This window comes from Rhinopithecus roxellana, chromosome 6, assembly GCF_007565055.1.
Source record: "Rhinopithecus roxellana isolate Shanxi Qingling chromosome 6, ASM756505v1, whole genome shotgun sequence".
NCBI lineage: Eukaryota > Metazoa > Chordata > Mammalia > Primates > Cercopithecidae > Rhinopithecus > Rhinopithecus roxellana.
The window spans coordinates 13,157,735-13,171,379 of NC_044554.1; positions in this window are offsets into that span (position 1 = coordinate 13,157,735).

Genomic DNA, 13,645 nt, shown 5'->3' on the forward strand with positions numbered 1-13,645 from the left:
TGCCAGGGATTAGAAGGGTGGGAGGAATGCCTAGGTGGAACACAGACTATTTGCAGGGCAGTAAACTACTCTGTATGATACTATAATGGTGGATACATGTCATTATAAATGTGTCCACACCCACTGGATGTACACCACCAAGAGTGAACCCTAATATAAATGGTGGACTTTGGGGGATAATGAGGTATCAGTGTTGCTTCATCGACTCTAACAAATGTACCACCTCTGGTGGGGAATGTTGTTAGCTGGGACGCTAAGCAAGTGGGTGGGTATAAGAGAAATCTCTGTACTATCTGCTCAATTTTGCTGTGAACCTAAATCTGCTCTAAAATATAAAGTCTATTTTTAAAAGCATATGTTCAATAAACTCAATTAATATATTTAATGAACTACTTGTATGTGAAATGATAACTTAAGTCACACATATGGCGATTTCAAAGCCTCTACACATTTGGTTAAAATGGTTATTATCCAAAGACCTTAAAAACAACTATATGCAACTCAGCTCTAATATTCTGCCCATGGAAAAGTGCCACCCCAGGGTCAAATAATCAACCACAACCAAATTAATTTTGCCAAGTAATGGCAAAGGCTCAGTTAGCGCCAACTTCAACTAGAAATGCCACCTTATGCCTCCCTTGTCCTGGAAGGTGGTCTGAGAGGCTCTGAAAAGCAGAAAGTAATGTGTCTCCACTGAATGCAGTCATGGAAATAGACCAAAGAAGTTTCTGTAATCCTGGAAACAAAGCTAGATACATCATTTCAGTATAAAGGGCAGATTCTAAACAGCCCAAACACTATCAAACACCATTATCAATGCCACACCTATAGAGTTCACAAGACATACACCATTTGTGGGAGGTGTGGCAGGAAAGTCCTTATGAAAAGATCAGTGCCTCTCATCTGAAATTAAAGACATAAATGTGGGAGAACACCTTATGCAAACAATTTCTCTTCTAGAGATTAGAAAGGCATTTCCTTGCTGGTCAGAAAGATGCTACACAACTACTGTCAGCTAAAAGACTTGAAAAAAAAAACCACATAGGGAAAATAATTTTACCATGCCTCAAGAGTTGTGAGAAGTTCGTGAGCATCAAAATAAAAAGTGTATATAAATAGTTTGTGTATCAGGGAATGCATTGGAGTTTGGAAGTTCAAATTAAAAAAAAAAAAAATGCATACAGTCCAGCTCCCAATCTGAAGCTCTACCAAGTTCTAAACTTTTAATCTTGGGTTCTTTGAAGGACCTTGAAAGGTATTTAGTCCAACCTGCTACCCAATGCAAAAATCTCTTCTAAAACATATCTGATAGTCATGTTGCTTAGAGAGAATTTGCTATTTTCTAAAACTCCCCATTCCAATGTTGGATTGGCCTGTTGGGATGTTTTTGCTTACTGTTAGCAAACAGTCCTTTCATCTAACTCCTAAACCCTGGGCCACACCCTTGCTTCTAGAACTAGAGACTAAGAATGATCCTTCTTCCTTGTTCTAGCATTTACCAGCTGTGTGACCTTCAAGTTACTGAAGTCTCCTGTGCCTCAGCTGTATCTACTGAAAGGGAGATAATAGTACCTACCTCCTAGGGTTGAGGTGAGAATGAAATATTAGCACAGTGCCTGGCTTCTGTTGAACACCCAATAATTATTAGCTAGTATTATCATTAGCTATTGAATACAACACCCCTTCGGATAACTATGAAATGGCAACTTCTTTATTAGGCTTGCAAGGAATAAACATTTTCAGATTACCTTAAATCAGTGATTGTCACCCTTTCTGTGGAATGCTAGAATTTGGGGTTACACACTTGAAGGCTTGAAATCGTATCCACAATTATCCTGGGATTCCCCTGGTCCCCATCCACATGACTGCTATTTGAGTGGATCTTTACTTCCCTAATAGCCTCTGTCTTTGAAACCCAGAAGGCCTTTTTTCTTTGGCACTAGAATGCCATCAGGTTCCACCTCTGCTCCCTGAACTCTGACCTGAAGCAGGCTAGACTCTGACTCTATTCCACGTCATGCGGTGCTCAATTAGCAATCTAGCTTTCTAGAACTGCATAACAACAGAAATGCTCCCCAAAAAAAGTCTTACCCATTGCAGCTCACTTGGGAAGCATTTAAGGCAATAAAATAAACCATCACATATCCATTGAAAAGCACTGCCTTAAGTAATAGGGTTTATTTGGGGCCACCTGGAGAAACAGAGGGATCTGGAATTTCAGCCTCAAAGCTAGACCACTTGGAGACTAGAGCTGGTTCAGGAGCTGGAAGGTTGCTTAGGATACAATGCGGCTCTAACAACTGGGTTATACCAGTAAATAAAATTGCCATCTGTTGAGCTCTTAATATGGGCCAGGCACCATGCCAAGCATTTTACAAGTGTTAGCTATCTTTTTTTTTTTTTTTTAAACCTGTTTAAATTGTGGAATAAAATACTCTTAGAGTGTTCGAAACAAATGTACAGTATAATGAACAATCACAAAGCAAACACTTGTGTAACTACCTGCTCTGTCAAGAAGCAGAAAATGCTCAAGCAGTGCAGAGTCGTCTCGCTGTGAGCACTCCCTTCAGGCCCCAGGGCCCCTCCCTTCCTAGATGTAACCACTACTCTGATGTTTGTGATCATTGTTTCCTTACTTTTTTAAAATAGTTTCCTCAACAGTCTGTGCTATATAATATCAATATATAACTACATTATATGGTTTTGCTTATTTTTGAATTCTAAAGTAAAATCATACATATTATTTCTTTTGTTCAACATTGTGTTTGTAAGATTCATTCATATTCTTCTCTATAGCATAGTTCATTCCCTCTCAGTGCTGTATAGTACTCCATTATGTGAATATATCACAATCTATTTACTCATTCTACAGTTGATGGATATTTGCATTGTTTCTGAGGCCATCATAGCAATAAAATTATGAACATGCTTGTATGTGTGTATATGTCTATACACATACATATATCATATATGTATATGTATACATGGTATATGTGAAAAGTTCCTCTTATATACACACACCCAAGAACAAAATTACTGGGTTGTTTTAGTTTTATTCGATAATGCCTGTGTGTTTTCCAAAATGGTTATACTAACCTACATTCCATCAGCAGCAGATAGATTTCCTGTTGTACCGTATCCTCACAGACAGTTGGTATCATCCAGTTTTTCATATATGCCCCTCTGATGAGAGTATGAAATATTTAATTGGAGTTTTAATGCCTGGTCTTTTAAACTTTAAATACATTGAATCATACTTCATGCATTCATCTCTATCTTGCTTCTTTTGCTCAACGTGGTGTTCAAGGATTCGTCCACAATGTTGCATAAGGAATCTCACTGTGTTTCTCTTTATTAATGATGTCTATCATCTTTTCATTGTTTTGACCAGTTTACTATCCTCTTTTGTTAAGTGTCTGTTCAAGTATTTTGCCTGTTTATCTACTGGGCTGCCTGCCTTTTTCTTACTGATTCGTAAAAGACTTTTGTGTTTTTTAAAAAGTCTGGAGACCAATTCTCTGGTGGTTTTGTGTTGTAAATATCGTCTTTAGCATTCATGCATATCTCTTTAAAGCTCACAACAACTCCAAGAAATACATACTTTAATGTCTATGAACAGAACAGTCTTAGAGAAGTCGGGTGGCTTGTTCAAGGTCACTGAGCTAGTTAGCATAAGAGGTGGGAAATCAAACTCAGATCCGCTCAGCTTGAAAGCCTGGCTCTTAAGCACTCAGCCATACTGGGGACAGAGGTCATCCATCCCTCTCTAGCGCTCTATGGGTCTTCAGCCCCTTCTCCCGCACCTGCTCCTCTCTTCTGTCCTTCTTTCCTTGTGACTTTAACTTATGACTTCCATTTCCTGCCCTCTCCTTGTGTGGACTTTCTTTTGACTCCCCACCTCCAAACATTGTCACTCACTTGGGTTCTCCTTCAAATTCCATGAAGGACATCTCCTCAGCTGCATTTGGCACTGTCGCCTTCGTGGGCAGGCTTTTACCCCAGACCACGTTATGGCCATGGCTCAGGTACTTTCCCACTCCAATCGACTGTGGCCATGGTGGCAGAATCCCATAGTCAGCCTGCCTTTGATGGAGCTGTGGGCATGAGAGACAAGGGTGCAAAGGCTGCTCTCTAAAACAGGTATCTCCTCTGGATCTTCACGTTTTTGGCCAATCATCACCTGCTCCTTTGACATCTCATCATCCCAATGATAACTCCCATTCCATCTTTCTTCCAGGACACTGCCTTCTTCCTCAGTCCCCACCTAAGCCCACTCAGGCATCAGCTTCCATCAGTTCTGTGGCCTAAAAAACTGTTAAATGTAACCACTCCTCTCCATGGCCACCTCCACCCGAGTCCAGGCTACCATCATCTCTCACCTGGATTCCCAAAACAGCCACCCCAGGTGCTCTTCACATCTACTTTTCCATCTTCCCAGTCCATTCCCCATAACGGCAGCCAGAGGCACCTGTTCAAAATGCCTATCTCATCATGTCAGATTGCATGAAATTCCCTTTGGCTTCTCCTTTCTCTTGGGATAAGGACCAAAACCCTCAAGATGAATCACAAGGCCCTGCAAGGTCTGGCCCATGCCTCCCTCTTCACTCCCCACCTGGCTCTCTGCTCTCTGCCCCCAGGGGATCTTCAGTCCTGCTGATACACCAGGTTCCCTCTACCACAGGACCTTTTGCACTGTCTACACTGCCTAGAATGTGGAGACTGCAAGAAAACATGTGGTCTCATTTGCACTCTCATTGAGGTACATCCTGACTGGTAAGAAACATGGTATCTATCATTTAAATTTTCCGTATCTTTTGACACAGTATTTCCACTTTTTTTTTTCTTTTTTTGCAAGAAAGAGTCTCGCTCTGTGGCCCAGGCTGGAGTGCAGTGGCTTGATCTCGGCTCACGGCAACCTCCACCTCCTGGGTCCAAGCAATTCTCCTGCCTCTGCCTCCTGAGTAGCTGGGATTACAGGTACACGCAACCATACCCAGCTAATTTTTATACTTTTAGTAGGGACAAGGTTTTGCCATGTTGGCTAGGCTGGTCTCAAACTCCTGATCTCAGGTGATCCGCCCATCTCGCCCTCCCAAAGTGCTGGGATTACAGATGTCACAGTGAGCCAGCGTGAGCCACCATGCCCAGCCAGTATTCCCACTTCTATGAATTTGTCCTTTAGAAATATGACCATAGGCTATATAAAAAGGTATGTAGAACAATTGTTTGCAAATCCTTATAATAGTGAAAATGGAAACAGCACACATATCTATCAACAAGATACTAGTCAAATAAACTATAATACATCCATAGCATGAAATATTATTCAGACATTAAAAAGAATGAGGTAGATTTCCTAGTGTTCATGTGAGAGGATATCCCAGATATATGAAGCTAAAAAACAAAATTCAGAAGTGTATGATTCCCCCTTGTATGCTTTAAAAATACACTGCATGTATATTTTTAAAAGTTGCAAAAATATGCACAAACTGGTTGACAGTGGCTATGTCTAGGGAGGGAGGATGAGTTGACAGGGCATATTTTTTCCTATGTTATATAGTTCAGTAATATTTGATATTGCTATTTTATTACTATAATTTTATAATCTGAAAACATCAATACAGTGAAAAAGATAGGTGCATAATTAAGTCTGCCATGTCTATCTTCTCCCTAGAATTAATAAGTTCTATGAAGTCATCAAATGTTTCTATCCTATTCACTGTTATTTACCCCAAAGCCTAGTCAGTGCCAGGCACATAATATGTGCTTATTAAACATTAATTGAATAAACAAATAATGAGCTGTTTCTATGACCCCATAAAAAGTGATACCCACTCAGTCCTCCACAAACAGACTCCTGGCTACTTCCTCCCTGGAGTTGTACTCCATAGTTTTAAAAAGTTGTAAAAGTGCTTGACTTTTTTATGGCAGTCACATCATGCTATGTGCTGACACTCAGCTTCAGGGACTTCACACCAGTACTGCACTCAAGTCGGGTTCCCATTCTTGACTTAGGCAAATACTTTTTCTTAGACCCAAGTCAGGATTTCACAATTTGTCCCTGTTGAAGTTCATCGTTTTGTTCGTGCCTGTCAAGGTGTTTTGAAACTCAACCCCTGACTCTAACCCAATACACATCCTACCAGCTTTATATTGTCTGCACATTTATGATGCGTTTTCTTCCAATGTAATTATAAAAAATGAAAACTGTACAGGGCAGAGCCTAGGACAGAATCCTGCAGCCCTCCCTGAGCAATGACCTCCCTGTTGACTTAGAGGGGTCTGGGCCTTCTGTTTGCTTCTCACACACAGGAAGCTTATTCCCACCTCAGAGCCTCTGCACTTGCCGCTCACTCTACTTGGAATGCTCTCCCTCCAGATGGTAGCTGCTCCACGATCTTTAGGACTCAGCTCCGAGGTTTTCTCACCAGAAAGGGTTTCCTACTACCTAGTCTAAAAGGATCCCCATCCCCCACTCCACATTACTCTGTTTTGTTTTCTTTAAGGCAGTTGTCAATCACTAAAGTTATCTTGTTCACATTTTTCATTTACCTTTTTATTACCTGCTCCTTCCGCCTACCCCAGTGCCAGCGGGGATATTATCTGCCTTATCCACTGCTCTAATGCCTGGAGCACCGTAGTCACTCAGTAAGTATTTCCCACGTTATTGAATAATAGAGAGTTGGTCAAATACCTTGACACCTACTTGCACTGTCTTCTAGATCCATGTCTCCATTTTACCTGCAAGGATGGTCCTGGGACTACTGTATAACAAATTACTTCAAGTTTGGAGGAGTCAACAAACACAAATTTATTCTCTCATTGTTCTGGAGGCCAGAAGTCCCATACTTGTTTCAGTGGGCCAAAATCAACGGGCCAAAATCCCTCACTCCTCCAGCAGCTCTGTGGGGAGAATCTGTTCTCCACCTCTTCCAGTTCCCCCTGGCTGCAGTGTTCCTCGGTGTGTAGCTGTCTCACTCCAATCTCCATCGCCAGCATCTTTAAATCTTTCCTGCTCCATCTTTACATCGCTTTCTCCTCTGTGCATGTCATTATTTCTCTGCCTCCTTCTCATATAAGGATACATTAAATGGCATTTAGGGCCTAACTGGCTAATCCAGGATAATCTCTCCAACTCAAGATCCTTAACTTAATCACCTCTACAAAGCCTTTACCATATAAGGTAACATTCATAGGTTTCAAGTATGAGGACCTGATATCTTCAGGGGCCACCATTCAGCCCAACAGAGTTTATTACTGATTTCGTGAAATGCCTTTGGAAAACCGAGACATACGATGTGTCCAGATTTCTCTTTTCCACCTCTTGGGTAGGGCCTGCCACAGAGGAGAGCTCTGTAAATGCTTCTTGAAGGAGTAGATGAATAGAAGATGTTGTTCTACTCTACCATTCCCCACCCCAGCCCTCCAAAAGAGAAAAGAATGGGTCTATGACTCCTTTAGCATAACTGGTTTCTCCAGTTCGCAGACCCTTGAGAAGCTGGGGGATTTCGGAAATGGGGAAGCTCTTCATAACTGGTGGCCAACTGACACGCTGCCAATACCTATTGGGAGGGATACAGAATTACTGAATGAGCAACAAGACTAAAATTATTTACAAACAAGCTTTGCCCACTACAGAGGGTGTGGGCTTTGTTCATATTTGATTTCTCTTCCTCCCCAACACTCTGAAGAGGGTTGTACTGTAGCCAAATTAGTTCTTTGGCTACTGAATAGGAGGATGGGAGAGGGAGACCAAATAACACTGAATAGGCAGGAGGAAATGAGTTTATCTTCCCCAAACAGAAGGGACCCCTGATGCATTTCATATAAAAGTACAGCATCTTGGGAGGAGGCCAATCAAACCCCTAACAGGGTCATTTCATAATAAAAACTATTCTCAAGCCCCTGGTCTGCACCCCAGACTTCTGGTTCCCTGCTGTTGGAGCAGGTTATTCTACAGTTAGCACATTTATTGCTCTTTCATAATTCCTTATCAAAACCAAACATTTACTCCTTGGTCCTCATACCCAAGACACCCCACCATGATGGAGTTCTCTTGAGATATCAGATAATGGGGTTTGGCACCCTGAGATTGCACCTGGGGTAGATCCCAGGGTCCCCACTGTGAGCGCAGGGGGAAAGGCTCTGAAAGCTGAGGGCTGAGGTGAATCCCTGTCTCAGCATCACGGTGGTGCTGTAATGGTGCTCAAGACCTCCCTCCCTCAGTCCACAAGAAAAGGGACTCTGATGGAAGCAGGGGTGAGGCTGAGGACAACTAAGTGGACTATTATAAGGTAGCCCACCTTATAGTAGACTATAAGGTGAAGAGGAAGGAGGGATTCTCTTCTCTCCCTACCCCTGGTGTAAGCATTCAGAAGGTCAAACAGGCACAGTAAAGGGCCAAGGGCAAAGCGGGATGCTCAAGTCTACCTTCAAAGACAAAGAAGGGGTTTTGAGATTCACATGTGGTTCAAGCCAGCACATCAGCATAGGATGCAGCACAGATGCAAACTCAGGCACAATGGTCCTAGCTAGAGCAGGATGTGCACTTGTGAGGCACGCCCTCCTGACCATGGTGTAAGAACTCTGCCGTGAAGCCTGGGGACGCCATTCCAAGGAGAGCTGCTTGCTCTGGGGGAGCTACAACAAGCTGTAGCATTTTCTTGACTAAGTATTAGAATCTTGGGTTGGTGCCACAGTTTTCTGGAAAACACATCAGTGCAATTATAAAGCACATCAATGGGACAATATGATATATTCAGCAAGATTCTCAACAAACTAGTCCCTTTTGACTCCCATTATGGCCTTCTATTATACAAATAGAGGCACATGTGGTTCTATTTTGTGGTTGAGGAAAAGAATGCTCATCACTAGTTCTTACTTGCAGTAACTTCTCTGTGAATTAATTTCCAAAGTGGCTAAACCCCTTCTGAAGGATATAATGAACCACGGAAATGGAAACAAAAATTATCTCACCTATCTACAATGCCCATACTATAAAGCTGGAAACAAGGAGATCAAGGGGTTTACAGCATCAGATAAGACTGTAAAAGTTTCACAGGTTAATTTTGTTGGAAACCTGGTCCTTCTAAAAAGTACAAAACTCTATAAAGGAAGAGACTGACAGATATAACTGTATAAAAAGTAAAGACTTCTGAACCCACATAAATCTACCATATCTGTATACACATAAATCTACCATAAATAAAGTTAAAGGACAAATAGCAAGTCAGGAAAAAATCTCGCAACTTATAACGTAAAGGGGTATTTTATTTAAATTATAAAGAGCTTTCACAATTCATTAAGAGAAAGGTGAACACTCTAAAAGAAAGGTAGGCAATTTACGAAAAAATGAAATACAAATCATCAATAAGCAGAGATACAACTGAAATAAGCTGGAGGTGAAATTCTCTCCTCAGACTGAAAGACGAAAAAGAATCATCCGTATAGCACCTATGAGGCCATGAGGAAATGGGAATCCTCACACACCCTGGCAAGGTTTGGCAATTTCAAAACTGTAAATGTGCATCCACTTTGACCTGGCAATTTCATTTACAGAAAACCATCCTAAAGAAATAATCATAGGCTGGCCGCAGTGGCTCAAACCTGTAATCTCGGCACTTTGGGAGGCTGAGGCAAGTGGATCACTTGAGGTCAGGAGTTCGAAACTAGCCTGGCCAACATGGTGAAACTCTGTCTCTACTAAAATCACAAAAAATTAAAAAAAAAAAATTAGCCAGACATGGTGGCGGGCACTTGTAGTCCCAGCTACTTGGGAGGCTGAGGCAGGGGAACAGCTTGAACTCAGGAGGCGGAGGTTGCAGTAAGCCTGGGCAACAGAACAAGACTCCATCTCAAAAAGAAAAAAGAAAAATAAACAATCGTAGATGTGCAAAAAGATTTAGCTACACACAACATTTATTGCAGCACTGTCAATAATATATAGAAATATTTGAAAAACCTAAATGCCAAAACTGGGGATTAAAAATATTATAGTTTAAGAACCAATCACTAGAATATTATAGTCTTTAAAAGTGATTATTTAAAAAGTGATTATATTGATCTATATTGGCTATGTTATCATATAGTTCTAGATATTTAATATATATAAAGTGGCTTGGTTTGGAGATCGGGGATCTAAAGGTATATAAATATATTATTGATAATGTGTGGCATTACATATATATCAAAATATTAACACTTATTTATAGGCTTCTAACTCTTATTTATGCCTTTCATTTCCTTCTAAATTTTTTGCAATGATTGCTTTCTATGCAAGGGAAAAAATACAACTATTTAATAAAGACAGGATGCACATGTGGGCAAATACTCTTAAGCTGGAAACATCCTTTTTGGCCACTGACAACACACAGAGTAAACAAAAAAGACTAAAGTGCATCATTTAAAATTAGGGTAGCCATACAATTTATCATCTAAACCAGGACACTTTTGATTCTGAAAGGGGAAGCTATTAATACTTTTACTGGGACAAGTAACATAATCCAGGACTCCCTAGGCAGACTCAGCTGTTTGGTCAGCTCACTTAGAATGAAAATTTTAAATACTCTGTCTCCAAAAACGACCCTGTGTTGGAGTGTTCAAGGGTAAGCCACAAATGTAGAGACTATCCTTTTATCAGTACGATTGGGTGTAGTTTTTAAACATGCCAACCAGATGGCTAAAGGATCTTGAAGAGTTCATCTTTCTCACCTAATTAGCTCTTTTGGATCGACAGAGCCCTAATTTAGAGATTTGTTCTTGATAAAAAGTATTTCTCAAAGAAATACACCACTTGAGACCGGGCATGGTGGCTCATGCCTGTAATTCCAGCACTTTGGGAGGCCAAGGTGGACGGATCATCTGAGGTTGGGAGTTCAAGACCAGCCTGACCAACATGGAGAAACCCCGTCTTTACTAAAAATACAAAATTAGCCGGGCATGGTGGCACATGCCTGTAATCCCAGCTACTAGGGAGGCTGAGGCAGGAGAATCACTTGAACCAGAGAGGCGGAGGTTGCGGTGAACCGAGATTGCACCATTACACTCCAGCCTGGGCAACAAGAGTGAAACTCCGTCTCCAAAATAAATAAATAAATAAATATACCACTTGACTAAGAACACACTGTATTATTAGCTATACTATGTCACATTGCAGATTTTAATCTTGGAAACATTGTGCAACTCTTTTAAAGTCTTCATGATTCCAAACTTCCTGAGACTCACCTGGTTTCCACTAAGGACTTTATACAGGGAACTATTATCTCTGTGACCCGAGGCTCTTATTTAAGATGGCCACTATTTGCATCCTTCAGCCCTGGGTCACTCTGCCCACCAGCTATTTATATCCTCCTTGCCTTTCGCAGCCGGGCTCAAGTTTCTCCTCTCTCCTGAGCCTTTGCTGCCCACCACAGTCATCCGTGCTGCTCAGCCTCCTGTGACATTACCTGCACATCAGATCAGCATCTTCTCACAGGCTATCCTGTTTCCTAATTATTGATTGTACACAACCTCCCTCAAACTAAATAAGCTCCTCGTAAGAAGCAACTATTCTTAGTCTATACCACATGGCACTTGGCACTCGGCCAGGCAAGGTAAGTCTGTCAACCCCTCTTATCCCGCTTATAAAGTGGGGGTTGTAATTCTTTTGTATACTCCACCTCCAACGCAAACTGGGGTAGTAACAAGGCATTATAAGAGATAATTTTTTTAATTAGCCAAATACCCTAAATGCCAGGGTATTTGCGTACGTGGAAAAATAAAAGCCTTCTCAACTGAAGCAAGGCCTTTTCGCCTTTAAAACATCATGAAATGACACACACTACAGATTCAGAACAAACTTAGAAGAGAACAAATCTGTTGAAGAATCGTGTCTCATGTGTTAAAAAATGGCTGCATAGGTACAAAGGATAAAAGCTTGGACAGGCTGTGTTAACATCTGCAATGCTGTCACTCCCATCTTACAATATTTTACTTGTATTTTGATTCTCCCTGTAGAAGGCCAATATGGAGCTCATCCATTGATCAATTCCCCAACATTTGTGCCCACCCTCCTAAGAGTCCAGCACCTGCCATTACTTGGCATCGATCACAACCTAAGCAACGCATGTTGCTAAATCAATCATGGGTCAATCTATAATTGAAATAACATGCTTTGCACCTCCCCGCTGCCAAATTTATTAAACTAATATAAATGTCGATGTCTCTTTCTTCCAAGCTGAGCTTAGGATGACTTAAGCCCTAACTGAAGTGTGAACAACCAAAATTAGATACCGAGGCTCTTTTATTTATTCCATGACCCAAGGCACTATGTTTCTCATACACAAAAGAAACCTTGGGAAATCTGCCAACTCAAATGTATTACTTGCAAATGGCATCACTCTGCAATACCAACGTATAACCACACACGTGGCTGGCAAGACAGGGTCACTCCTTTTCAAGCAAAAACTAAAATTCCCAGATGAACTGGTTAAACATACAAAGAGACATCAATGACACCATTCCTTCTTCTAGTCCATCTAGCACCTGAGTGAGCTTTAGGAAAAGGCTCACCTGCTTCAAAAACTCTACTTCCATCTGTTAGAAAATAGTCTTTATATTCCCGATTTTGTTAGAATAAGCTACTTTACTGCCATCTGCCAGAAAAATTATCATAATAAATCTCTGATGTCTGTGATTTGAACAGTGACTCCTTAGAAGGGACACAATTGTACAGTGTACAACCTACACAGCAGTACTGGCCAGGTGTTTAATAACTTTGGAATATAATAAACCAGTAGGGGGAAACCATGCTTTATTTTACTTCCTCTCTGAGCCTCAGTTTCATCATCCATACATTGGCAATAATAAGAGCTATCTAGTATCGGTGTCTTAGCACTGATCAGGCTTCCCATTGGAGTAGGAAAGCAATGGTTTGTGAAAGATTAAGACAATAAAAGAAGACCACATTACTTGATTATCACATAATAACTATAACCATAAGATGGAGAGCTCACATTCTCTGACTCTACAATATCATTCATCCAATTACATAATTTAGGTCTTCATATATTGAAAGTGAAAAGATTTCGGGTTTTTTGGTCGTGATGATGGGTCTCGCAGCCCCCACCACACTCTCTTACTAGATTTCTGATCGAAGAAGCCCACGATGCAAGGTAATTGATGAGAGTTAGGCATTTACTATCTAGAAATGAAAAAGAAAAAAAAAACAACTAAAATTAATTGGCCTACATCAGGGTTTCTCTCAATCTCATCACTATCATTGTGGATGTGATCAACCTTTGAGGTAGGGGCTGTCCTGTGCGTTCCATTGTAGGAAGCTTACCAGCATCCTTGGCTTCTACCCGCTAGATGTCAGTAGCACCTTCACCCCCCAAGTCATGACAACCAAAAACGTCTCCAGACATTGTCAAATGTCCTCTGGGAGGAGGGGGTGGCAAAACTGCCCACAGTTGAGAAACACTGGCCTACACAGAAATTCAAATTTATGGCCGTAGCATCATTCTTGGGAAACAGCAAGCTGGCCTCCCACCAAAGGAGACCTGGACTTTAAGTTCTACTATGGTGTTCTATGTCCTTAAAGGTTCTAGCTTCTACTTCCTATCATATAAATAAAACCCAGACTCTGGCCTCTCACTTCCAGGATTTC